We start from the raw sequence: 5,455 nt of genomic DNA on the forward strand, positions 1-5,455 counted from the left end.
CTCATCAGGGACTCAAGAATGGTTGATTTCCCCATCCTCGTTATCTCTTCCACTTGGTTTGCAGATGCTCTATATGCAAGCATCAGCAAGGCAGCAGTAATTTTTTGCTGAGGAAGGAGACCCGTAACACCAAAAGCATCATTCTTTTGCACAAAGTAACAATCATGGTTGCAAACAACAATCATGATTTTGTTGAACAAATGTCATTCCATTCTAAAACAACGTCCAAAGTACGTATCAGGGAATGCACTATTACGGACAAAATAATCGTCCAAGAGTTCTGTACCTTGTCATTGCCTGCTTCTATCAAGGTTTCCGGAATGGCTGGGCCTGCAGATCTGAGCCACAACTTGGATGACTCGACATGAATGTGAGGCTTTGCCCATTCTTGCTTCGTCATCTCTCCTTCTACACTCCTCATCCTCTTCCCTCTCATTTTTTGCCACCTGGACATTGAACATTCCTTCTGATTGGTTAAACAATTCTTCCTCTTGCTAATCGAGTTCCCACATCATCCTTGAAGACATTGTAAGAAAGAAACAGAAACTATGAATAATGATAGAGATTTTTGTGAAGAAGGAAGTAGAAACTATGAATAATGATAGAGATTTTGGTGAAGAAAAAAGCAAAAACTATGAATAATGATAGAGATCTTGAGAAAATTGGTGTGAGATTTGTGAGGATGGATGGTGGATTATATGGAGGATTCAAAAAAGATTAGGTTCTAGATAATGCCACGTGGCATGCCGTCATTCGTTAAAAATCTGATGGAAATCTATCCTCAAAGATTGTAAACAGATTATGACACGTGGCGTGACATGATTGGTTAATAATCTTATCAGAAATCCATCACCAATAATTGTATTTTCAGATAATGACATGTGACAACCCGTTCCAAATTTTACATTTTTATTTTATTTTAAAAGCGTGAATTTACGAAATTGCCCTAGAGATAAGGACTTTGACTTCCGTTGACCATCGACTTGAGAGATGTGGGATTTATTCTTTTAGCATATCCTCGTAGTACTCATTGGTACGAATGTATAGGCGAAAGCCGTTTGCGAGTCCGGATTATAACGGTATAGTTACGAACATTCGAAATTGGTTATTCAAGATTTAGTGTTAATTAAATTAAATCCCCACTTTGTGGGGTGAAGCCAAATCAGAAATGAGGAAAGAAAGAAAAGAAAAGAAAAAAAAAAAAAAAAAAAAAAGAAGGAAGGGAAGTGGCTTTCCCGTCCACCCACACCCACCACAAGTTTCCATTTTCCAAGGCTGATTCCGGCCAACTCCTGTGGAGTTTTTCGACGCCATCACCACCATCTTGAAGCTCTCATTCCCCTCTACAAAACCCACCCAAGAACCACCTTGATTAACCATGGTATGTGGCGGTTTGAGGCCACGAAAGTCGACGAAAATCAACGGTGCTCCGGGCACTCTTTTTGATTTTCCGGCAAATCGGCAAAGTGATGGCCGATGCCACCACTTGGGCTTTGTAGCCCATCATCCTAGGAGAAAAACCCAACCAACCTTGACCCCGTTGGTCCACTATAGAAGGCGAATCGACATCGGGAAGTTTTAGGCACCCGCCGGCTTTGTGGGAAAAATTGACCATCTTCCATCCACTTTTGGACTTCGTGGCAGGTATGAAAGTTGCTCCACTCATTGAGATCTTCATTTTTGTGAAGTTTGAGAATTTTTGGAAATAGTTGGATTTTCCGGCGAATTGGGGCGGCCGACCGCCACCCGCGGCGGCGCGTGGCCAGTGGGCCGCCAATGCTATTTTTAGGCTATGTCGAATGTCTTGAATTCAGTTTTGTTATTTGAATGACATAGGTTGATCGTTGGAACCTAAATTCGTTACGATACGTTGCTTGATGAAAATGTGAATCGACAATGCGACCGTTGGATCGTTACCAAACTTGGATACATTATAATACGTAATATTTAAAGATCATAGGAATTTATGGATCGGGAATCCGATGTACGGATCTTCCCGAATTGAATTTGTAAGTTAGTAAAATAAATGTTCACTTCCACTTGGTTTTGGGCAAATGGCGGAGATCCAACCGTTGGATCGTAATGAAATTTTAATATGTTATTCTAGAAACATATTGTGGATCGTTGGGAGTTGCGGATTGCAAATCTGATATGTGGATCTTCCAAATCGAGCTATACATGGTTGTAAACCCTACTGTCGATCTTTGATCGACGGTTGACTTTTGGTCAATGGGTCTCAAATTATTCTTGAAGGTCCTTGAGGATATGTTTTATGTAAATTATGTATTCTATCGGTAAAAACTTTGAGACGTGATTTGATAATTGGTCATAGGCGACGATAGATCGTGATGTCTCGATGTGCGTGTAAGATAATCATAGCGTGGACTCCAGGTGAGTGGGCATTTTCTTTCATAGGCATATAATTGATAGTTCCACAAGCACTTCTATAGTGATCTATGCTTGTTACCTACAATTAATCATTTCGAACTACGAATGGCTTAATCCCTGTTTAGGGTACGAAGGCAGTCTAACAAGACGTTAGATGCAGCCATATAATAAATGAGATTAAATAATTGAGACAATAGCTTTGTTTAGTGAATTGAGCAATGTGAAGGACATTGGTGGGAAGTGTGAGATTTAGTTTTATAATTTGGCGATTAATGTTGATCATGAATCAATGCATGAAGAATCAAGAAATTGAAGTAAGGAAAGGTACGTAATAATAGTTAATGTAACTAGGGTCTAATTGGGCTTAACACTGATGATTACTCTCAAAAGTAAATAGTTTGGGAGTAGGGTGTTATTGATTGTACATGTTACGCCGTAATATATATTTTGGGAATATCATAAAATGTTTGGGTATAGATTGCATCATGGCATATTCATATGGATATTACCTGAACCTAACTATTGTGAATGCTTTGAAGTGCTATATGACGCCGCGGACGCCTAGGTTAGCTTCAGGTGAGTACATGTTGATGTTAGTGATAGTAGTGAGTACGATTGTGTTGAGATATAGTATAGCTCATAAACCTGCATCCTGGTGTTAGTGCTCCCGCCCGTGGCCAGGGCACAGTCCTTCACGTGATGTTCACCTCCCGCACCTTACGCTCACCTTGGATCCAAGGTAGGTGCACAGTCTTGTCGTACATACCACTTTAGGTGGTTCCAACTCATAGGTGACTCGCGATTATTCGCACAGTCTTCACGTGATCGTAGCACTTGAGCATATTTATTTACACCCAGTCCTGTCGTACAGACCACTTTAGGTGGTTCCGACTCGTGTGCAGGTATACTTATTGAGCTATTGGCTAGCCATGATTGATGAGATATGGATAAGTCGTACAGGTCACTATAGGTGACTCCGACTTATATGCTAGTCATGATTGATGAGATATGGATAAGTCGTAAAGGTCATTATAGGTGACTCCGACTTATATGCTAGCCATGATTGATGAGATATGGATAAGTTGTACATGTCATTTTAGATGACTCTGACTGATATATCATTTTGTATTGATTAAGTTCATTTGGCCTACTTATTAATGTATGGTGGAGTTGATGGCAAACCGTGGTTTTGGTCATTTCTGAGTATGGTTTGGATATATGTATACATGTTGTACTGTCCTATAGAAAACGATAAGGGAATTACAGTGAGGGGTTATTACTGTTAGAAAGGTAATAGTTTTGGGAAGCTTAGTGTTATTGCTTACTCACACTTTTTGTTTTGTACCCCTTCAGGTCTTAACTGTTGAGTTCGTATCGACGAGGATATATAACTAATCTTAGTATTGGTGGCTACTTTTAAGGGTATGATTCTTACCCATACTATTGTACCTTACTTATGCTCTGACATCGCGTGTGAAATGGGTTCGCTCCCACTCGTAGCACACTCTGGTATTTAGACACTTTTTATGGCTTCATCACCTTCCAGGTGTCGGCCAACACAGCTTGATTTGGGGTCCTAGTGGACATTCCGGGTCGGGGTGTGTCATGACACGTGGCATGCCGTCATTCGTTAAAAATATAATGGAAATCTATCCTCAAAGATTGTAAACAGATTATGACACGTGGTGCGATGTGATTGGTTAATAATCTTATCAGAAATCCATCACCAATAATTGTATTTTCGGACAATGACACATGGCGGAACGAGTACGACTAAAAATCTTATCGGAAATCCATCACCAATAATTGTCTTTTCGGATTTTATGACAAGTGGCGCAACGAGAACGATTAAAAATTTTATCTGAAATTACAAATAAAATTATTTTGTATTATTTAATAACTTTTTGGATAATGACACATGGCGCAACGAGAACGATTAAAAATCTTTTCCGAAATTACAATTAAAATTATTTTGTATTATTTTATAAATAAAAAAGTACTAATATTTTATTGCTTATTGTTAGGGCTATTGAAGTGCAACGATAGAGATGCAAAAGGCGATTACTGTTCATTAAGGGCAGTTACTGTTCACTGGATGGATAACATAGTGTATTGCCTGGAAGGAGGTTTCACACGTTGGAACTGCTCTTAATGGATTGAATTAAACAATCATTTTTTTGTTCAGATTTCTTGTTGTTTCAATCGAATCATAACATTTTTTTTATAGAACAAATGCTTGATTTAATTCGGGGATTAGGAGGAGGGTGTGTAATGTGTTATAAAAAAATATCTCCATTTTCGTTGGCAAACCTTGTTTGGTCCATTTATACGATTCTTATCGGTAATTTTGATTACTTTTGTTGGGGATGTTTTGTTCATTTGTTTTTAAATTTGTGAGAGGTGAAAGAAGTAAAATGCTTTTAGTTAATTGAGACAGCAAAAGGCACAGGGCTTTTCTTTTAACTTTGAGAAAATTGGTAATTGTTAGGTGTCTCTTGGAGCACAGCTTGGAGGATTCGTAGAGAGTGATAGAGAATGTGGGAATGAGAAGTTTTTTTTTATTTTTTTATTTTTTATTATTTAAAAATATGTTACGATTACATGTAGATAATTTCTTATTCATGTTCTATTTTAATTAGAGGGTTAAACTAATAATTTCATAAGGTTTTGATTGATAATGAGTGTTTTATTAATTAGTAGAGAATATAATATATGGCAGGGTGAGGACGAAGGGCCAAAACCATTTATCGGTTTTGGGCTAAGCAATCAACTTTTGTTACTTGTTCATCTTTGAGTTAAGGCCACACTACACAATAAAATATTGGCCTGTAACTAATTTTTTTGCTTTTGACTTTATTACTTAATTTAATTTTGTTGCATGCATGTGTAGTAGAATACGTAGATATATGCAAGGATTTTGTTTTGATTTTATTTCTACACAGAATGACTTGCACATACCCACTATTATGGTTTGATTTTATTTCAGCCTATTCTGCACACTGCACAGTGCACGGACCCACTATTATAGCCCAAAAGCAGAAAAGCCCAAATGCCCAAAAGCCCAAAA

This window comes from Pyrus communis, chromosome 6 (genome assembly GCF_963583255.1).
Source record: "Pyrus communis chromosome 6, drPyrComm1.1, whole genome shotgun sequence".
In the NCBI taxonomy this organism is placed as follows: domain Eukaryota; kingdom Viridiplantae; phylum Streptophyta; class Magnoliopsida; order Rosales; family Rosaceae; genus Pyrus; species Pyrus communis.